Raw genomic sequence first — 23,932 nt, 5'->3', positions numbered from 1 at the left:
TTTTTCTTCCAAATCCTTCCACAAAGCCACTAACCACTGCAGAGACGACATGATGGGATGACATCAGTACAGAGCCAAAGGTCAAACTGTGAAAAGGCCTGCGAGAAAAATTCCTGCTTCCTCATTGGCTGCTGAAGTCACCTGTTTTATCACGCCTGATCACTGGTTACTCGTGGTTACCGCTGTCTGCAGCCTCCCTGCAGACTGAGCGGAGCTGAAACTCTGAGCAAACAGAGGGCAGCCTGGTGGTGGAAACCAAGTCAAACTGCAGCAGGAGCTCCACAGCTCAGCAGCTTTAGTTACTTCTAAAAGTTCAATTTGACATAAAAAAAAATGCAGCATGCTGTTAAAGGTCACAACAGCAGCTACTGCATTAATAATGAGCAAACGACATACAGTTATCCCTGTTAAATCTTCTCTAACACCAATGCTTTTATTGTGCTAAACATATAATATGTTTACTCCTCGTAGACCGGTCACAGTTGCTGAGATCTGCGTGCCTGCAGCGCGTGCATTTACAGAAACGTGCACGTCAAGTTATAGCGCAGATTTAATGTTTTGCTCATCAGTTTTTGGACAGTGACACTATTTCTGAGGTAACTTTCTCTTTCTATACCACCACAGTGGGTTCCATCTGCACCGCCAAGCTCCGTCTGAGCAGCTTTGCTGCAATAGTCCGAATGTGAGCCGAGAGTGCAGCTCTGTACACTTCACACTTCATCCTGTCACTTCTGACGGCAGTCACATGATCAGTAAACACCAGTTCCCCTGGCAGCCACACACACCCATGCCATAACACTCCCTCCACCATGTTTGACAGATGAAGCGGTATGAGCACAGAGACGCCATGAACAACAAACAGAACAAACCACAAACTGTTGGAAACGGTAAGCGACAGTTAGTGACCTGAAGTGAAGGCATATAAGACAGAAGCCCAGTCGTACTAAGTGGGTGTCTGCCTCCCAAACTGTTTGAAACGATCAGATTGTGCTCTTGGAAGGTGATTTTTAAAACTGAAAAACAAAATCACGGCAGTTTTATTTACCCGTGCTCGACCTTTACTTATCTCCATTCGTCCTGCCTTGACTTCTTGTTGCCCTTTTTCTTTACATTGGTATGTTTTCATGTAAAATATTCATCTCTCTTATCTCCTTCTTTTCCCTAACACATTATCCATCTTTACCTCCTCCTGTCTTTGTTGTTTTCTTTCAGCTTAGTCATTTTATTTCAAATTAAAGAGCAAAATGAAAACAGAACATTTGTCATCGTGCAGAAAATGATGAAATATTTTCTTGGTTTTAAATGCTGGGAGCATTTTTTCCCCCAACTCTTAAATATGAGCTCACCTTCAGTCATGCAGGGTGTTAAATCAGTGTGTGTGGACAGATAAGAGCTGTGGATTGATAAAAGGTTATCAGAGTGCGAAGAGAAGAGAGCTGAATGTGCAGCTCGAGCCGCCGGCCTTGAAACCCAAACGGGGTGAATGATTGACACGATGACATCATGATCGCCTGAGCTCAATAAACTAACGAGGACGGGGTTTTCTTTTTCTTTTCTGTCTCTCTCTGCTATTCAAAGGTCAGAGCGGGCATGTCCGCGGGTTATAAAGGTTTACTGGCGAAAAGTCAAACGTCTCCGCCTGACACAGAAAGCACACAGACTGAGTCCTCCCACCTCCTCCTCCTCATGTTCCCATAATTATCAGCGCTGTCAGAGCAGTCATGTCACTATCTAAAAATAAACCTTCTCAGTGTGTGTGTGTGTGAGTGTGTGAGTGTGGGCGGTGAATCCTCATCAGTCTGCTGAAAACTGGAACATCAGCTTCGCTCGGTCATTAGGCCTAATCCGAAAACCAGCAGCAGCACAAAAAGCTTCGTGCGCTGCCTGACGATGATGCTTGAATCACATGCGTGCCCTTTATCCCGCAAAGCACTGAACGACACGATGTCAGACCGCAGACTCACCGCAGGGCTGACACACTGCAACACACTGCCAAACCCAAACCTGTGGGTGCTTTATCCCACTTACACAAAGTGTCACTCTGTGAATCGCTGTGGTCTTTTGCATCCAGTTGCAGGTTTGTGTTTATTTGTTGTCTTTTTTCTGTTGTTAAATGAGATCCTGTGTCCACACTGTAAAAGGCATACATGCGTACATTTAGTTAGCAGAACTGAGCGATGTTTCCATTCATAGAAGTTCTAATTTTATACAAGAAACAGGTGTTAAAGGAGGCTAAGAAACCGAACATCACCCCATCCCAGTCCTGTGGGAGAAAAGGTCAGACTGACTAAGGGCTGTTTCTCCCAGGTACTGAGGATTTATCAGGCACATCATTCAGATGGAGTAGGTATTTGTGGGTTCCACTTTTCCACAGAAATGTAGTATTAAAAACAAACCTGAGTGAGAGAAGAACGAGTCTGGATCACTTTCTGCAGAATGCAAACATGGAAGAGATTTTCTTCTTCTCTGTTTCACGGTTAACCTGATCGTGCAGTCCTTCATTGTTATTTGCTGCTGAGCTCAGGCTGAGATGGAGAAGTGTTCACTCGTCTGCTTCCTCCCACTGATTGTGATTTGGTACTCACTTGTCTTATTTTTAGGATGACTCTCTCAATTAAATTCAGTTTCGTTTATATAGCACCAAATCACAACAACAGTCGCCTCAAGGTGCTTTATATTGTAATGTAAAGACCCTACAATAATACAAAGAAAACAGAGAAAACCCCAATAATTATATGAAACCATATTAGCGAGTATTTTGGCGACAGTGGGAAGGAAGAACTCCCTTTTAATAGAAAGAAACCTCCAGCAGAATCAGGCTCAGGGAGGCGCTGTCATGTTCTGAGACCAGTTGGGGGTGAGGGGAGGAAGACAGGACAAGAGATATTGTTGAAGAGAGACAGATATTAATAATAACTAATAAATAAATGCATAGAAGTGTATAAACAGAAGAAACAGTGTATCATGGGAATCCTCCAGCAGCCTAGACCTATTGCAGTGCAACTAAGGGAGGATTCAGGGTCACCTGATCCAGCCCTAACTACAGTGGCTTGCAAAAGTATTCGGCCCCCTTGAACTTTTCCACATTTTGTCACATTACAGCCACAAACATGAATCAATTTTATTGGAATTCCACGTGAAAGACCAATACAAAGTGGTGTACACGTGAGAAGTGGAACGAAAATCAGACATGATTCCAAACATTTTTTACAAATAAATAACTGCAAAGTGGGGTGTGCGTAATTATTCAGCCCCCTGAGTCAATACTTTGTAGAACCACCTTTTTCTGCAATTACAGCTGCCGGTCTTTTAGGGTATGTCTCTACCAGCATTGCACATCTAGAGACTGAAATCCTTGCCCATTCTTCTTTGCAAAACAGCTCCAGCTCAGTCAGATTAGATGGACAGCGTTTGTGAACAGCAGTTTTCAGATCTTGCCACAGATTCTTGATTGGATTTAGACACCAGACAGGTCAGGGATAAAGTTATTGAGAAATTTAAAGCAGGCTTAGGCTACAAAAAGATTTTCCAAGCCTTGAACATCCCACGAAGCACTGTTCAAGCGATCATTCAAAAATGGAAGGAGTATGGCACAACTGTAAACCTACCAAGACAAGGCCGTCCACCTAAACTCACAGGCCGAACAAGGAGAGCGCTGATCAGAAATGCAGCCAAGAGGCCCATGGTGACTCTGGACAAGCTGCAGAGATCTACAGCTCAGGTGGGGGAATCTGTCCATAGGACAACTATTAGTCGTGCACTGCACAAAGTTGGCCTTTATGGAAGAGTGGCAAGAAGAAAGCCATTGTTAACAGAAAACCATAAGAAGTCCCGTTTGCAGTTTGCCACAAGCCATGTGGGGGACACAGCAAACATGTGGAAGAAGGTGCTCTGGTCAGATGAGACCAAAATGGAACTTTTTGGCCAAAATGCAAAACGCTATGTGTGGCGGAAAACTAACACTGCACATCACTCTGAACACACCATCCCCACTGTCAAATATGGTGGTGGCAGCATCATGCTCTGGGGGTGCTTCTCTTCAGCAGGGACAGGGAAGCTGGTCAGAGTTGATGGGAAGATGGATGGAGCCAAATACAGGGCAATCTTGGAAGAAAACCTCTTGGAGTCTGCAAAAGACTTGAGACTGGGGCGGAGGTTCACCTTCCAGCAGGACAACGACCCTAAACATAAAGCCAGGGCAACAATGGAATGGTTTAAAACAAAACATATCCATGTGCTCGAATGGCCCAGTCAAAGTCCAGATCTAAATCCAATCGAGAATCTGTGGCAAGATCTGAAAACTGCTGTTCACAAACGCTGTCCATCTAATCTGACTGAGCTGGAGCTGTTTTGCAAAGAAGAATGGGCAAAGATTTCAGTCTGTAGATGTGCAATGCTGGTAGAGACATACCCTAAAAGACTGACAGCTGTAATTGCAGAAAAAGGTGGTTCTACAAAGTATTGACTCAGGGGGCTGAATAATTACGCACACCCCACTTTGCAGTTATTTATTTGTAAAAAATGTTTGGAATCATGTCTGATTTTCGTTCCACTTCTCACGTGTACACCACTTTGTATTGGTCTTTCACGTGGAATTCCAATAAAATTGATTCATGTTTGTGGCTGTAATGTGACAAAATGTGGAAAAGTTCAAGGGGGCCGAATACTTTTGCAAGCCACTGTATATGCTTTGCAATGCAATTCAGTTCAGTACAGTTGTTTTGTATCAAGGCCCGTAATATCTGCAAAGTAAAAAAAATCTACAATATTAGTGGGAAAACCCAACAATCAGAAAATTCACCATTAACCACAGATGGCAACAGTAGGAAGGAAGAGCTCCCTTTTAGCATTAACCTCCGACGGGGCTGAAAGGAACGAGGGAAGCTTTGCTCCAATGTTGTGTGTATGGAGAGTTTTTTTAGCTGCAGCGGTGCTGATTCTGGAATAACTGAAGACTTTAGCACGTCGTGGCTGCAGGTCCAAAGCAGATCATCAATGGATCAGTGCTCTGTATGATGCAGGACTCAAGGGTGAACTGTGTCCAGACAGGAAAATGAAAGACCTTGGTGCAGCTTTGAAACTATTTGTGTATAATGACTCTCATTAGACTGAATGCTCATAGTTTATGGGATATCTATATTTTCATAAAAACTAAAAATTCTCTCTGCGCTTTCGTCGTAGTGCAGGAACTACTGCAAAACTGCAGGAAGTAGAGAAGGAATGTTTGCAGGCATATTTGCAGATATCCTGGAAATAAAAAATGTGATTCAAGTGTTGAGGAGCCTGTAAAGCTTTTTGCCTAGCAACACGTCCACCATATTACTGAGACAACAGGTCAGGCATTCGATATCAGTGTGTTGGGAGATTGGAACAATAACCAAACAGTGCCAACATCAGATCTGACTGGAAATTACAGCACACCCTCTGTAATGTTCATCCCATAGACTGTTATTAAAAACACTGGCTGTCATAACTCTGTAAAAATGTATTTTTTAAGAAAACATGTCATCATTTTTTGAGAGTTTGAGAAAACCAGGAAGCTCAGAGTTGAATAAAACTGTGTCACAGAGTTCAGAATCACGTCTGATACACGCAGTGTTTGTGAACGCCGCTGTACTTTGTGTTCAAGTCGTGTTGCATACAAAACAGTGTGATATCAGTGAGTGAGTGGAACAGCTCCTCCCTTTGCAAACACAAAATACATCCAGATAACACGTTTCTGTTGGCTGACTGCTGAGGTCAAAGTTGAACCAAACTGAAGCTGCAGCTTAAAAGCAGTCACACTGGTTTGAGCTGAAGTTAAAGACTTCTAATAAGAGCAATCAGTCATCCTGCACTGCCTGACCTGTCCTATGTGACTGTTTGTGCTCATTTACTGCCAATATTTCCAGGTGTGTGTGCACGCAGGTGGGTGTGTAAAAGAAAGTGTTTCAGTGTGCATGTTTGTGTTTGTCTCCCTGCTGACGGTTGTTGTTCAGCGCTGTGCAGATATCATCCACGATACCCATCACAGCGTTTGCGGTGAACTCACTCTCTTCCCACGATGCTTTGCTCTCTCTTCCTCACCAGATGGGGAGACGTGAAAACATTTGAAACTTCAAACATAAAAATGAGCGATGGCCTCGTCCTCCATCGCCAAGATACGTTTGTTTAAAATCCACCTCCTCCGAGAATCTGGCAGAGGGCTTCGCACAGAAACATCTGGAAAACATGTTTTCCAGTCGTTTCCTTTTTTCTTCCTCTGCATCTGAAAGAGCGAAGCCACTGAGCAACACATCTGCAGCTCTATACTTGAGAGGACTTTCTGTCACGTTAAACATCCCCGGACCCGTGATCCTCTGGGGTCCTGGACACTTTTTTCATTTTCCTGCTGCCTCAGATCATCCACCGGAGAAAACAATGTAGAACAACAGTTAGCCGTAAAATACTTGGCCAACTGGACCATTAGCTCAATAAACTACAGCTGTATGCCGTGACTCCACTCCCAGCTACATCTGTAAATTAGTCTAATATAGCAGCACATGGCTGGAGAGTTACTGTGTTTTACAGTAAAAATGTCCTTAAGGCCTGATTGTGGAAGAAAATCAGGTGGGGTGCATCTGAGATTAGCACAAGTGATTATCACCCAGAACAGCCACAACATTAAAAGCTATTCATCCATCCACCCACTTCCATTTTCTTCACCGCTTATCCAGGTCAGGTTCGCAGGAAGGGCAAGGGGGACTGCAGCCTTCTCCAGGACACATTGGACAGTCTGTCACAGGGCCACACTAAAAACCATCTCCCAAATATTGTGCATGTTCACACGACCTCTACAGGTTTCCCGTGGTGTCTGGCATTGGGATTTTGGCAACGATCTGTCAACCCCATGGGGATCTCCTAGAATGGGCATGGGATGGGATGGTGCATCCTAGCCTGCTAAATGGTGGTTAGGATGGGACTCGAGAACCGCTTCTTGCAGAAAACTGGTTCCCAGTAGTCCAGTTCTATAGAATTGTTAATGTGCCTGCCGATCAATCCAGCTTATCAGTTCTTGCATTTGCACTACAATTCAATTACATTTTATTTATATAGCGTCAAATCACAACAACAGTTGCCTCAAGGTGGTTTATATTTTAAGGTGAACTGTACAATAATACATACAGAGAAAAACCCAACAATCATATGACCCCCTATGAGCAAGCAGTTTGGTGACAGTGGGAAGGAAAAACTCCCTTTTAACAGGAAGAAACCTCCGGCAGAACCAGGCTCAGGGAGGGGCGGGGCCATCTGCTGTGACCAGTTGGGGTGAGAGAAGGAAGACAGGATAAAGACATGCTGTGGAAGAGAGACAGAGATTAATAACAGGTATGATTCAGTGCAGAGAGGTCTATTAACACATAGTGAGTGAGAAAGGTGACTGAAGAAGAAACACTGTACTTTTAAATACTCTAAGAACAACAAGTAAGTCTGCAGTGCGACGGATGCTAGCATGCTAACGCGCAAGACAGCATGCTAAAGCTAAGAGCCCAGACTGAAAGCTGAGTGAATGTCTTCCCCAGCAGCCAGACCCTGGACAACAGGTAACAAGCAGTCAGGCTGCAGCCTCCCTTTCTACCTGTTCAAGTCTTTAAAGCAGAATCATAATGGTGATCGCTTTTTTGTGCTGGTTTTCATCTTTCATCTTTCCTCCGGGTTCTTCCCAGAGTCATGCAGACTTGCAGTAGGTTAAGTGGTGATTGCCCACTGTTGTAAATGGTTGTTTGTCTCTCTGTGTTAGCCTTGTGGCCAGCAGTCTGACTTGCCATGTGACAGCTGAGCTGGGATAGGCTGAACCCCCCTCTGGCCTGCCATGACAGTGAGCAGAAGAAAATGGATGGGTGTATTTTGGAGGCTGGGCAGAGTTTGTTGATCCTCCCAAAGCATTCCTGTGCAGCTTTTATAGTAGCATGCACAAAAATGCAGACACATGTATGAAAAGGATGCAAGTGAAACCAATTCACAAATCCCTTAAACCTGCTTTGTTTCTAACAGCCTGCAGGAGGGGTCACTCACAACAAAATCAGCTGTTTTGACTTCTAAGAGAAAATGACCCCACTGCCCCCTCGCTCTTTGAGCTTAGTAAAACTTTCCTGATAAGTTTACGGTCTCAATCGCTAATTTAAAGTCTGTTCTAAAACAAAATAAAGTTTATTTTGTAAAATCTGATCCTTGTTAGAGTCAAAAAGTATGATACAGCAATATCTACTTTAAGGCACACCTACCATGTGACTGACAAGCCGCTGCAGGATGAGCACTCAACTTTTAAAACACCAAAATGATGAGAACCTATAGTCTATGGATCTAACCGTGTGCTCCTTCCACAGGTAAACTCCTTCAAACTTTTTTTGCGATGTCCTGTCTATTTGGATCTAAAAGAGGCCACCCAAACACATGAGACATCATTGGAAAGGCCAGAGTTTCCTCTTAAGGTAACTCAAATAAGTCAGATGATATGGACCAAAACCAAATGTCCATTAAAGAGGACATAAATGGTTCTCACAAGGATATGCATATATATATATATATATATATATATATCTCCCAAATGGTTTCTCCCTGCAGTCACAGCATTTAATTCTCATAATGTAACACTGAAAATTTATTAAAGCAGGAAAACATAAGAAAAGAACTAAAGATGGAGAAAAAAGAGTGAAGTGGAGAAGACATTGTAGAGCAGAACAAGCTGAGCAGAATATGGAGAGAAAAGCTCGGCGTTGGGCCAAAGAAAACCCAATGAATAAAAGAAAACAGAAAGAAGATAAAATCTCAAGCAGGAGACCAAACAGTGGGCGGGCATCGACCAGTAAGTTTCCTGCCCCCCACCAAGTCCTGGTTTCTGTTACTAGAGAAACAAACAGCTCTAATACAGAAAACAAATGAGACTGATGCTCTATGACGTCTAAACCGGCGCCCTGGTGAGAACGGTTCGAACGTGGTTTTAGTCTGATCTCGGTTTCAGTCTGGACTTTGTTCGGTCTTGAGCTCGTTTTGGAGCACCTTGGAGAACCTGTACAGTTCTTCTGTGTCTTTATGTAATCCAGCCTGACTGCATGATGATGAGATCAGGGCTCTGTGGGGATCCAGTTTGACGTTTGTGCTCATGATCTTGCAGCAGTATGAATCAGAAAGCTTCTGATGGTGATGGAGAAGAATGTAAACATCTGAAGTTAACAGAACTACAATAAATAATTAAGGAGCTCCAACAAGGTGTTCTTGTGTGCGCTTGTTTAAATGACATTGTGGGGCCATAAAACAGTTTGTGCAGTTGTGAGGACCTGGCCTCCCTCTAGGGACAAAAATCACATTAAATTTTGGGTGAAGTAATGCTTAAAGGTTAAGTCTGCAGGAGACGAATGTAAGTCAGCATAATATCCTCAGAAGTGGTGAGTGGAGAGGGTGGGGGGCTTGCTATGACTCCTCTCACTGTTCATCATGTCTCTCCCCTCGTGTCTTCTGCTGACTCGGCGCTGTGCTGCCTCTCCTGGCAGGGAGATATGTGAAGCAGAGGTCAGAGGTTGCCGCTGCTCTGCTGAGTGTTTGTCCTGAAACTGAAACTGGTTTCATTTAATCCGTGAAACCAGTTAACTCCCTTCACCCAGCCTGACTTTGCTTTCAGACGCATCGCTGCCAACTCTCACGCTTCCAAGCATCACCTGCTTTCTAACTCACGCTCTCACGCTACCCAAACACATCTCGATCTTATAAAATAGTTATAAATGTTCATCGTGTTTGGGACTTGTTGTTTTGTCTATGATGAAATCATTTCCTGTTTTATTTTACTGCCTTGCTTTTCTCTTTTTTTATTCCTGGCATTTTTAACTCCACCTGTGCTCCATTTCCCTCCTTTTTTGTATCACCTGTCTTTGATTTGCCAGTCGGCCGCCCCACAGTATTTACAGCACACCTCCTGTGTAGCATTCACCAGTGGGCAGATTGCCCTGCTGCTGCAGTCAAGCCTTCGAGCCGTCTCCGGGTTTCTGTTTCTTGGTTTCCTTGTGAATTTTTGTTAATTCCCTCAAGTTCCAAGTTAATCTCCCCTCCATGACCTTTTGGACTTTATCTGGACCTGGTTTGTTTGGCTCGCTGACTGCCTCCCCGTGTGTGACCCCACCCTGGATTAAAGAATTAGATTGTTGTACTTCAACTCTGCTTCTAGTATCGTGCACTTGGGTCCTCTCTCCTGTGAAACTATTACAGCGTTAAACTGGCTGTTCTCTGAGTACGGGACAAAGGCTCAGTATTTTTCTCATATTTGAGCGTGCGAGCCATATTTATAGATACAGAACTTTTCACAAAAAGGACTCAAAAAGTGCTTTACAAAAAAAGACTGATACAAAATTCAAAATTTAGAATAGAAAATGGTAGTTAGACAGTAAAATATAAAAATTAGAAATTATAAAAAGTATACAAGAAAAAACATTAACCCTAATTAGAAGCAAAAACTGCACAATAAGTAAAACATGATTAAAAGCAGTACAAGTATTAATATATAACTGTTGCTGAAATGCCTACATTAAAAAATACATATATGCTTTATCTGCATGTATGCAGGCAGAGCGCTCCGTCGGTCCGGAGTGCAGAGCTAAAAATACTTTCATTATTCAACACAAGTGGGCAACCTGAAGACCGAACTCAAAGAAGCTCCAACACCGCTCTACAAACATCACAGGAGAATAAAGTTCTTCTTCTACTTCTTCTTCCAGCTGTTCCCTTTCGTTGTCACCACAGCAGGACATCTGCCTCCATCTCCTCCTCTCCCAGCATCCTCCTCTGTCACATCAATCCTCCTTCACTACATCCATGAACCTCCTCTGAGGTCCTCCTCGTTTCGACCTGCCTCACAGCTCCATCTCTATGTTCAGTTCTGAAACAGCGTTTAATATGGTATTTGCACAATCAGGAGAACTCGGGTGTTATTATGAGTGTGGAGAGGATGAAAACGACTCAGGTAACATAACGACATCGAGCCTAATAGAAGAAACCGTCAACTCCAACAATAACCTGAATCCTTTAATGTTCACGTATATACAGGGGTGCACATAAGTGGTCCGCAGGTGCGCATGGGCTGTCAAAATAAAAGACGCGCACCAGATAAGAACTTGCAACGCGTGTTTGCGTACATAAGATTTTTGGGAGGAGGACAGACATTTGTTTAGAACTCTTAAAGATGTCAAAGAAGAAAGCTCCTTTAAGCAATTACTTTGGTGTTCCTCCACCTCCAAAGAAATGTCAGAAGGAGTCCGAATCGCAAAAGAAGCGCGTATTCTCTGACCAGTGGTAGCAGGAGGTGAGCTGGCTTCAAACAAATGATGAACGCACAGAGATGCGGTGCAGAATATGCCGTGAAAACCCCACTCTAGCGGACAAAAACAGTGCCTTTATATATACGCAAACGCGCGTTGCAACTTCTTATCTGGTGCGCGTCTTTTATTTTGACAGGCCATGCGCACCTGCGGACCACTTATGTGCAGCCCTGCGTATATATGTGATGAGTTTAAGTTTGGCAAATGAACTGAAGCTGATGGATGCACAACTCAAGCCAGTCTCTCTGTGGGTCGAGCACAAAGCACATAAACCTCCTGAGGGTCAGAAGACGTGTTTATGAGGAGGTGGAGGAGGGTGAAGGTGAAGCTGTTTATACCGACTATCGATCACAAGGCCGCAGCTCGCAGAATGCTGTCAAACCTCCAGATATCTGTAAGCAATCAGGGTCAGCGTGATTGACAAGTTCGGGCTTCGCTTGTCAGGATGAATTAAGTGAGTGGAGAGGAGGAGGAGTAACACCTCCCTTGTTTCTGATTCATGGTGGAGGTTGATAACGTCACTGGGAGCTTGGCAGCGCAGCTCTCCACGCTGCTGATTTATTCCAGGTTTCACAACTCATAAACAAGATAAACGCTCAGTGCGGGGCTGAGCTCCGTGTCAGTGAGCTACAGTGATGGGAATGTTCTCTCGTGCTGAGAAAGATACTAGAGACGTTTGCAGTTCACGTCCTCTCACCTCTCCGAACGGAGCTCAGAGAGTCTATGGCTCCTGATGGAGGTTCAGCTCGATGTTTCAAAACGACCGCTCGATGAAACACACAGTGTCCCCCTTTTCTTGTATTTTGGCATTTCTGCTCAAACTCTGCTCAGTGTGTTCATGCACACTCCAAGTGCAACCTGCAGAAATAAGCTATTTAATATTGATGCTTATGCTTTGTATGAGTAGTTCCATCCACGAGGCGTTTCCTGCAGGGGTCTGCATTCCTACTACAGATGCATGTTAATGGCCCGCCTGTTGGATCAAACTGCATTCATTTACAGTTACATGTGTGCAGCGTGTGATCGCTGCAGGAACACAGGGCTGACTCAGAGGCCTGTGCTGTTTCTCAGCGCTCCTCCACACAGGAGGAGGAACACAAACTGGAAACACTCCCTGAGAGCTGGACAACAACTGAGACCAGAAATCCCCCATCACGCTCAGTGTGTGCGCGCACATATCTCTGTGAGGACCTGCTGGAGTTCTGGACCTTGTGAGGACACTGTGTCTGTCCTCAGTGTGTGACAGATTACTAAAGGTGGAGGGTTAGTGGGTTCAGACTTGGTTTTAGGGTTCAGGAACCATGTTTGACTAAAGTTTCAGGTTTGAGGTCCTCACAAAACCTGAAGTACAAACATCCTTTGTTTGTGTGATAAGCCCTCGCTGAAGTGAGACATCAGAGTTTATCCCCATGAGTCCAATATTCAACTGTGCGTGTTTTCATTTTAATATTTTCAAAGCCGACATCATCGCCGCTCAGAGTGTGAGCCAGCCCAAATCAAATCAGGCCGTGTTTTCTTTTAAAGGACACATTAATATTTCCCTTCAGTGGGATTCCCTCTGGTCGAAGTTTAATCTTACTGTAAATCTAATTTATTATGTTCATAAGCACGGACAGTTCGTTTCCAGCTACGCTTCCTTCCTTCTCGGTCCTCTGGGGGGTTGGATTAGCTAATCCTAGTTGGATTGGCCAATAAGTGGCCAGTGCTGGAGTTCACTCTATAACTGTGGAAATGAGAATTGGCGTGTAGGTAATTTTATCTTCAAGCCACGTGTCACAGCAGCGCTCGCTGTGAGCCTCAGCCAGGCTCAGAAAACACACAGTCTGTTCCTGTTAGTTGTCGCCACAGTGGATCATCTGCCTCCGTCTCATCGTATCCCAGCATCCTTCTCTGTCACACCGCCCCTCTGCATGTCCTCCTTCACAACATCCATGAATCTCCTCTGTGGTAATCCCACCCCCACCTTGAACCCATCTGTCACTCCTACTGCACACCTCACCTCTGTCTTGCAGTGCTCATACATGTCCTGCGCCATCATTAAAAAGTCCACTGTACACTGTATTAACTTCACACCAGATAAGAATCCGCTACACCCTTTCCCCATCCACTCACACTAACTTGCATTAACATCTGTTTAACTTACCAGTATCAAATCGCATCTTAGGTGTGATATCATAGCAGTATTAACACCATCACTCTCCGTCAATGGTTTGATTAGAATGTTTCCGGTTTTTCTTTTTTTTTTTTTTTTCTTTTTTTTTTTTCTCTCTTCTTGTTTTTTCTTCTCTCCTTTTCCCCTCTTGTTTTTATGCTGCTCACCCTTGTCCTTGGTTTCTTTCTTTTTTCTTTCTTTCACTGCTTCGATCACCTGCTTCCACACTCATCCACAAACAACATCCTTTATTTCGACACATACGCACAGCACGATCACGCACAGTCATGCGCTCAACGGCAGCACATTTACATCACTCAGACAGCGCACACAGTTGTATAGGATACACACATTTAAGCCAAGCGTACTCATCTTAGTAAATATGCAAACACATAGTCAGACTCAGGGAGCATCTCGCCACACACTTTTTCTCTCTCTCCCTCTCTTTATTTATGAACAAGTGATGTATTCTCTCCACCTGTCTAAGCGACACACACAGCATACACCCCTAGTTATACACAGACATCTATGGGTGCACTGAGATTCGTTACATGGAATGTAAATGGAGCTGGCTCCAGAGAAAAGAGGTTAAAAATATTTAACCAACTCAAAAAACTACAGGCAGATGTTGTCCTTTTACAAGAGACCCACAGACCTCTTAGAGGTTCGAATGAACTTAAAACACCTGAGTTTCCTAATGTGTTCTCAGCTTGTTATAATTCTAGACAAAGGGGAGTAGCAATTTTAATACATAAAAATATTAATTTCACAGTACTCGATACAGTTATAGATCCAGAGGGCAGATTCTTAATCATTAAACTATCTATACTTGATAAAAAGCTATGTATTGTAAGTGTATATGGTCCAAATGTTGATGATCCCTCATTCTTTCACAGTTTTTTCAGTGCACTCTCTGAACACTTAGATGGCACACTTGTTCTTGGAGGCGACCTCAACCTTGGACTAAATGAAGAAATGGATAGGCTCAATACAGCAGGAACTCAGCGTAATTGGCAGTCCACAAATATAATCAAACAGTATATGAGCGACTTTGGTCTTTGCGATGCATGGCGCTTCCTTCACCCCAACAGTAAGGAATATACTTTCTTCTCACATGTTCATCACTCCTACTCTCGTCTGGATTATTTTTTGGTCAGCAGCTCACTGCTGAGTGACATTTCAGACACTGAGATTCACCCTATAGCTGTCAGCGATCATGCTCCTGTATCTTTAACACTAATGCACAAGAATAATACTACGCCAAGTAAAAACTGGAGATTTAATACATCACTGCTTAAAGATGAAGACTTTATTAAATATTTTAAAAAAGAGTGGACTTCATATTTAGACTTTAATGACACTCCCGGAACATCAGCTTCTGTTTTATGGGAAGCAGGGAAAGCCGTGATGAGAGGTAAAATAATTTCTTTCTCATCACATAAAAAGAAAAAAGAAAACAAAAATATTCAGGAATTAGAAAAAACCATCAAATCACTAGAAGAAGCCTACGCGTCCCACCAAGATCAGGAAACATTGAACAAAATACGCAAAACAAAACTAGAATTAAATGAGATAATTGATAAAAAAACAAAATTCTTAGTACAAAGACTACGCTTACAAAATTATGAACGTAGTAATAAATCCGGTCAATTTCTAGCAAACCAGCTAAAAATAAATAAAGAAAAAACAACTATATGTGCTGTTCAAGATTCATCTGGGAACACAATATATGAACCGAAACAAATAAACAACATTTTCAGGGATTTCTATAAAACGTTGTATTCACCACAAATAAACCCATCTAAAAAGGAAATTGATCAGTTTTTAGACAACATAACTCTCCCAAAATTATTAGACACTCAAGCAATGGCACTGGATTCGCCACTGACGCCAGGTGAACTCCAGGAAGCCCTGATAAATATGCCCAATAATAAGGCTCCAGGTCCAGACGGCTTTCCTGCAGAATTCTACAAAGAATTCTGGACGATTCTAGCACCAGTTTTTTACAGAACGTTGTTGGAAATCAAAGAAAATGGCAGACTTCCACCAAATATGAATTCTGCAAACATTAATCTCCTGCTAAAACCAGGCAAAGACCCTGTATATCCCTCAAGCTATCGTCCAATATCCCTTATAAATGTAGACCTTAAAATAATCTGCAAAGCTCTCTCAAAGAGACTAGAGAAAATAACCCCCCTCTTAATTCATCCTGACCAAACTGGTTTCATAAAAGGTAGGCACTCATCAACAAATACACGTAGATTACTTAATTTGATAGACTACTCATACAGTAAAAACCTTGAAACTACAATATTTTCTCTAGATGCAGAAAAAGCGTTTGACAGAGTTAACTGGAAATTTCTATTTGCAACTTTACACAAATTTGGTTTTGGATCTTCTTTCATCAACTGGTTAAAAATATTATATAATTCCCCAACAGCTTGTGTCAGAACAAATGACCAGACATCCTCCAGCTTCTGTCTCCTGAGGGGCACCAGGCAGGGATGCCCACTCTCCCCCTCACTGTTTGCAATTTTTATCGAACCACTAGCAGCAGCAATTAGACAGAATTCAGTAATTAAGGGCATAAAATGCAAGAACGTGGAACATAAAATCAGCCTTTATGCGGATGATGTGTTACTCTTTCTCCAAAATTCACAAACCAATATCTCTGGGGTGATTGAACTGATAAACTCTTTTGCAAGAATATCAGATTACTCAATTAACTGGTCAAAATCTACAGTCCTTCCGATTAATTGCTCCTTCCATAATTCCTCTTCTACTCCACTGCAATCGGGAAATATAAAATATTTAGGTATTAATGTTTCTCCCAAGCTTGCAGATCTAACTAAATTAAACCATATCCCACTTTTAAAGAAAGTAGAAGGTGATCTGGCTAGGTGGAAATGTCTACCCATATCACTCATGGGAAGGGTTGCCGCTATAAAAATGATGGTATTACCAAAAATAAATTATTTATTCTCAATGATCCCAACTAAACCGCCGCAAGATTGGTTCAGATCTCTAGATTCATATATGTCCAAATTCCTTTGGAAAAATAAGCCCCCACGTATAAGCTTAAAAACACTACAAAAGACCAAGGATAAAGGAGGATTAGAACTACCTAACTTTCAGCACTACTTCTTGGCCAACAGGCTTCAGTTTATCTCAGGATGGCTAAAACATACCCTCTTAGATGAACCTTGGCTAGATGTAGAACAAGCACTTTGCAATAATCTAGAGATTTCAGATCTACCGTTTATCAGCTCAAACATCCAACGACATGAATGCTTCAAAAGCGTCAACATCAGCTCCTCTCTGACAGCGTGGTGGGAGTTTCTGAAGTTGACAGAGTCTCCATTAATCCCATGCAAACGTACACCTATCTGGAACAACCCTGACATATTACAAAACAATAATATGATAAACTTTTCAGATTGGAGTAGTAAAGGAATCAAATATTTAGAACATATACTAGAAGGAACAGAATTTATTTCATTTGACAGACTAGTTACACAATATGGGATCAACAAGAAAAGATTTTTAGAATATCAACAAATTAAATCCATAGTAAAAAAGAGATTTAAACCGGGTCAAGTTGAACTACAAACACCACCAAGTGTGGTTCAATTTCTTACTCTTAAAACCCCCAAATTACTATCCAAAATATACAGAATGCTTTCTAAAACAGATGAATCAATATCACTTCCTATTGCAAAATGGGAAGCGGATTTATCAGTTAACTTAGACCAAAACTTCTGGTCTCAGATTTGCTTAAAAACCTTTCATTTAATTAGAAATCCCAGTCTTCAATTAATTCAATACAAAATACTACATAGAGTGCACTATACAGGTCATCGGATGTTCAAGATGGGCTTTACGTCTACCAACAACTGCTCACACTGCCAAACCAATTCACCGGACAATTATATCCACGCTCTTTGGTTCTGTCCACCAGTTCAGAAGTTTTGGCGTGAGATATGTGAAGACTTATCAAAGTGTCTGAAATGTAACATTCCAACTTCTCCTTTAGTATGTTTGTTGGGCAGCTTAGATAATGTCACTACGGAAAAGAATATAGCCCATATGGTTTTCACTGCCCTATGCATAGCCAAGAAAACAGTCCTCATGAACTGGAAAAATAAAAATAATCTTAATTCTAACCAATATAGAAATTATCTATTAGATTACATTAGTCTTGATACAGCCTCTGCCACCACATCAGATCAATTGCTCTGGGCTCCTTTGATCAGCTCCATCACCTAGTGGGGGTGGGGGGCCATAGTTTGGTCCCACCTTCACTGTTGTGATTGGTGTGGGGGTAGGGACAGGCTTAGGGCGTCGGGGGGTTCCCCAGGAGCATCTTCCTTGGGGGGCTCAACCCGGGGTAGCGGTCATGGCCAATTAGGGGCTCTGTTGGCTCTTAGGTGACGGTTTCCTCGTGGCTGCGTGCAGCGGGGCTAGGGGAGGGTCTGTGCTGACGGACGTGGGTTACTGACCTGGTAGCCTGGCTGCCCCTGGGTGGGTCCGGGATGGGCGTGAGGTTCTGGGGGCGCTCCGTCTCTGGGCTGGGGCCCTGGCCGGGCCTCAGGGGCTTGGGTCCTGGTTGGTGTGTTGCCGAGGTTGTGGGCGGGTGGGTGTATGGGGGCCCGGCCCTGGCGCGGGGTGCCGCCGGTGCATCGAGCCACCTGGGGGGCTCTTCAACTGGTGGGGGAGGTTGTCACATCTTGCAGGAGCTTTCCTCTCTTCAGGAACTCTCTCTGCAGGAGGGGGAGATACAGGAGTGGTGGAGGAAGATCTCAGCCTGGGCGTCTATTGTCTTGTGTAGTCTGGAAGATGAGTGGATGATGGGGTGGGTGCAGTTTTCTCTGTGGTGGGGTCAGGTGAATTGTCCCGGGCTCTGTGGGGCCGGGGGGCGCTGCTGCACTGGGCCCCGGTCCGGATGGGCCTGGGCCCCCTTTCCCTGGCGGGTTGCACAGCATGGGGGTGCCTACTGGGGTCAGCGGGGGAGCTGGCCCAAGGGAGGGGTCACTTGCCCCTCCCTTCCTTCCCTCCCCATCTCCAGCGGCCTCCCTCTTCCCGCTCCACCACAATCACCCACACATGCAGGGCCTTGGGGTAGGGGTGTGTCACCAGGGTGCAGAGGAGACATCCCCCCCCTCTGTCCCCTTCTGGCTGCCTCTGCCTCAATTTTATCCCACAACTTAGACATTCACATTACTCACACTCTCATTACACATACATATAGGATCTTGGAGGTGGGCACGCTACACGGATTCCAAACTACCATCAGGGTGTACACCTCACCCCTGGCGTCGTTGCCCACCTCTCAATTTTAAATACATGTAGACATTGAGGGCTAGCAGGAGGGGCTATATGCTTACCTGCTGCTCTGGCAGGTGGCTCCATGCCCTCCTGGGTTTTAAATGCACCTTAGAACACACATACATCAACAGTACATATGAGCGGGTGGAGGGAGGTTTGGAGTCTTCCTACACCCCCGTTCTCTGCGGCCTGCTGGAGCAGGGGGGCTAGGAGGAGGAGTTGGCCGTCCGACTGGGGTCTGGTGTATGGGGCCTCCCTGCTGCTGCGGAGTCGGGGCGGTCTGCTTCTCCCCACCGCAGAGAAAAGGGTTACACCACCTGAGTCTGGGTGCAGTTTCCCCCTCCAGGGGCAAGGGTACCTAGACTCGGGGCTTAGAGTACGCTTGGGGAGTGTGATTGTGTGTACAGCGTCTCTCTATGTCTGTCTCCACGTTGGGTGAGTGTTGAGCAATTGTATATGAGAGCATGAGGGTGGGAATAGATGTTTGTATCTGTGTGTGCCTGTTTGTCTGTGTCTATATGTCAGGTTGGGTATCAGACGCCACCTCTCTGAGGACATCTCAGGCCCTCCAAGGTTTGGAGGCCCATCTCCCCCCACCACTTCCCCTGCCGGTGGCGGACGCCCTCAGACATCGGTGCGTTGGTGGTTCTCTGTCTCCGGGGGTGGGCGCCCAGGTACCCACCGGCTCACTCCTTGGCGGCTGCTTATTGGGGCCTGGAGCCTGGGGCTCGCTCGGGCCACCTTGGGGATGGGGTGCCCTCGGCCTCACGGCCCGGGGCTCGGCCACTCAGGCACAGCTGGCTGCCGGCGGAGCTCACGGGCACGTCACTGCAACCCCCCCTGGCTTCTGCTCCGCGGCTGCTGAGTGACCCCTCATCTGGGACTCTCCTCAGCTCTTTCTGGGATAGTGGCGCGGCTGCCCCTCTGTTGGTCTTCCTTGGTCTCTTGTGTTCTGGGGGCCTCTGGATGTCTGGAGTCTTGATCTCCTCCATACCTGCTTCATGCCCTGGAGGTCGGGGCAGTGGCCCCCCACACCCTCTAGCAGATCATTACATGAAGGAACCTTTTAAAAACAAGCGCGTTCATGCTCACAGGTGTACACACGGGTGATCACACACACAAATTACACCCTTTTTGGCTCCTACCTCAAAGCACACTGTGCGCTGTCGATCTCACGTGCTGCACAATAATGTTTAATATTTAGTATTTACTGTCATATTCTCATATATCATTGTGATCTTGTTTATTACTCTCGTTTTCTTCTGCTTGCTTTCTTTTTTCTTTCTCAACAGGTGATCCAGGTGATCGATATATGTATTTTTTGTCTGCTTATTCTGTTGGTTTTTGTTTTTTGCCCTTTTTCCCCGTCCCTCTTCTCAGGTTTTTTTCTTTCCCTCTTTCTTTCTCCACATTCTCTCCTCCAGTCAAGTCTGTCCCGTATTCAGCAAGTGAAAATAAAATAAACAATAAAAAGTTGAATCAAATGGACCATTACGGCAAGGCTGGGATGGTCCATTTGGTAAAGTAAATCCGTTGGGCATCTTTCTTCGCCTTTAGACAATAATTCTGATGGCAAAAGAACCAAACGGGACAGGTTAAAAAAAAAAAAAAAAAAAAAAAAAGTCCACTGTCCACTCTCTCTCCTAGACATCTCCTTAGCACCACAGGTGTCATCAAGACCAACCAACCGTCTTTCCCCTCTTCTCATCTATCATCCATTGCTTTCACTAGTTCCATTGTATTCTCTCCACCTGATTCACTAACTTTTCTCCATCTGTCCTACTCTTTCCCATTTTCTGCATTCATCACCTCCTCAAAGAGCTTCTTCATATGCTCACACTTTCTTCATTGTTATATTTCCATCTCTACCCTTAACCATCTTAACCTGCTGCACATACTATGCAGCTCGATGTCTCTGCCTAGCTAATTGAGTCTTTCTCAAGTCTCTGGTTTGTTGCAGTCCTAGCCTCTTCTCCCAGTACTGTCTACTTCTTTAGCTCCCTGTCTATCCCACTTTCACTAACCCCTTCTTTGCAAGCCTTTGCTTCTTTTCTCATCCCACCACCAAGTCTGCTTGTTGTCTCTCCTTCTGTCCAGAGGATACACCAAACACCTTCTTGGCAGTTCCCTACACCTCTGCAGTCGTACTTTCCCAGTCATCTGGTAACTCTTTTCTACCAACTCCTGTCTGAACTCTGAGCAAGATTCCTCCTTTTTAACTTCCACCATTTAACCCTTGCCTCTGCCTTCACTCACACAATACAACCGGTAATTCAAACTGTATATTAGTGCGATGCAGCTGTAAGGCAATACCACTGGGTCGTTGCAGAGGGAGCGGTTTGAGTGATCATTCCTAGGCTGCTGGGTCATAACTGGGACCATTGTCTATTACTTGGTGTTTTTGTAATGACTGTAGCATTAAAATGATTGGGCCGTGGGGAACAACGACATCACGTCCAACATCTTTTTCAAAATAAGTTGAGAAATTGTGCTAAACATATATAAAAATGCAATAACTGTCAAACCCTTCATTTAATTATAACTTTTACAAAGACAGCAAATCTCATGTTGAAAGTGAGACATTTTATTATTTTTGGAAGAAGATATGTTCGATATCAAGCCAGCAACGCATTTCCAAAGAAGTTTGGGTGAGGGTGCAAGAAAAGACTGCAGAGGTTTTGCAATAATAAAGAAAAACACCTGGTTGAATGTCTTTCAAATAGAGATGCTAATAAGCAACAGGATCAGGATGCTAAAAATAGAATCCCAATGAGGATGACTCTTTCAGATATAACAATGAGGAGGCGTTATGTGGCCACAATGGTCAAGAACATTTCTCAACATCAGCACTGAAAGGCAGAAGGCCCTCGAACGGCACTAAATAAATGGTAAATGTCCTGTATTTGTATAGCGCTTTACTAGTCCCTAAGGACCCCAAAGCGCTTTACACAACCAGTCATCCACCCATTCACACACACATTCACACACTGGTGATGGCAAGCTACATTGTAGCCACAGCCACCCTGGGGCGCACTGACAGAGGCGAGGCTGCCGGACACTGGCGCCACCGGGCCCTCTGACCACCACCAGTAGGCAACGGGTGAAGTGTCTTGCCCAAGGACACAACGACCGAGACTGTCCGAGCCGGGGCTCGAACCGGCAACCTTCCGATTACAAGGCGAACTCCCAACTCTTGAGCCACGATCGAGCCAACAGACATGATTCTGATCTGTTCTGTAAGAATCCTGTAAGCATCTAATTTACTGTAGTTCATATGACTGAATGAATGTTTTGACTTTTTTCTGTGTAGTTAACTACTAAAAATCAAACTATTTTGAACCATTCATTAGGCCTTCATTCATTCATTCACTCATTCATTCATCCTCACCCCAACCACTCATGGAAGCTTGCTGCGCTGCCCTAAGCATGGTTCTCCCAGGTTTCTTCCTGTTAAAAGGAAGTTTTTCCTTCTCACAGTCGCCAAGTGTTAGCTTACAGGGGTCGTCTGATTGTTAGGGTAGTCTTTGTATTATTGCAGGGTCATTACCTGACAGTATAAACACTTTGAGACAACTGTTGTTACGATTTGGTGCGATATAAATACATTGAATTGTCCCTGACCTTTTGGTAAGGACAAAACCTGGAGCTTCTCTCCTGGTTTTCTGTTTCTCCTGGTCACACTGCACTCCTGCCCCCTCCTCTCTATGTCAGTTTTCCCTCCTGTGTGACAGTCTGCTCCCTCCTCATTAGTACCACCTGTGTTCAGTTATTCATTCAGGCTTCTCAGTATATAAAGAATCCCATTTTACATTGTCACTTCCCAGGTCATCCTGTTAGTGGTCCTTCTGTTTTTCTTATTTGTTAACTTGGGTTTTTTTGTTTTTTTTTCTTTCCTGCGTCTGATTTCCATCCATATTAGATTTTTAGATTTTACTCTCTGTCCCTCTGCTGTCCTGGTCCTCACTGGAACCATTACAGTTATTATGCATGTGAGACAAATAGATATTCTACATACTGTAGATGCTTCTGCTGGAGTTAGGCTAATTTACAGTAAACGGCAAAGTAGAAAAGTGTCACCAGGTGTGTGGAACCATATCCTGCAGACCAAAGAGGAAAGACTGGGACAATACCATGCAGGTCCATGTCCTGGAATTAGTGCACATAGCCTGGATCACTTTAACATATTTGATGGCATCATTATTACCTGTTGAAGATGTATACAACTAATCAATAATATTGCTGGCAGTAACGCAATATTTAATCAACACCACAACTATGATTATGTCTCAGTTATTAAAGACACTGTACCCTATGAAGCCTAAACTTCTTTTATTAATTAATAAAGCTGTGTGCCTGTCCTGGACCTCTATTTAACATATTTGGAGCAACACTTGCTGCCAGCCTTACAATGTCCCTTTCACTGACTGCCTTGCAAATTTCCAAACCACGTTCTGCACGTCTAACAACAGCACGTCTCTGTAGCAGAAGAGTCCTGATGCTAAACTGGCCCTCCTGTGGTCCAGACTTGTCACCCGCTGGGATGTTATGAAATAAAAATATACAACAAATGAGGCCCTGATCTGTTAAGCAACTGAAATCCTATATCAAGCAAGAAGTGTTAAAAGAAGAATTGCTGCAACACATGCCCTGAACCAACTTTTTGACATGTGTTGCTTGCATCAAAATCATAGTGAGGATATATTGTTTAAAAAAAAAACAATGACATTTGTAGCTCACGACTGTTTTTCATTAAAAAAAATACAGTTTAAATGATTCACGGATTATTGCAATCTCTTCTGATTTACGTTTTGCACAGCATCCCAAACTTGGGTTGAAAACACTTTCTGAAGTTGAGGTTGTGAAATGGTAAAGCCTCGGAGCTGGATTTTCCAATGTGTCTACTTGCGTTGCACGGTCAGTTGTGCGGGGCGGCAAACGTAAGCGAAATGTTGGCCGAAAGCCTCCGTGCAGCCCGGTGAGGCAGCAGGCTTGTGCGTGAGCTGCTGCCTCCTTCAGAGAATAATTAATCAGAGTAAACAGAGGCTGGGGTGAAGCCCTGGCTGCTCTGCAGGTCCTGCTCTATTCAGAGCTGTTCTGGTCTCTGCAGTCTAAATATTAATTCCAAAGATAG

This window comes from Pelmatolapia mariae, linkage group LG1 (genome assembly GCF_036321145.2).
Source record: "Pelmatolapia mariae isolate MD_Pm_ZW linkage group LG1, Pm_UMD_F_2, whole genome shotgun sequence".
Classification (NCBI taxonomy): domain Eukaryota; kingdom Metazoa; phylum Chordata; class Actinopteri; order Cichliformes; family Cichlidae; genus Pelmatolapia; species Pelmatolapia mariae.
This window is presented reverse-complemented; position numbering follows the sequence as displayed.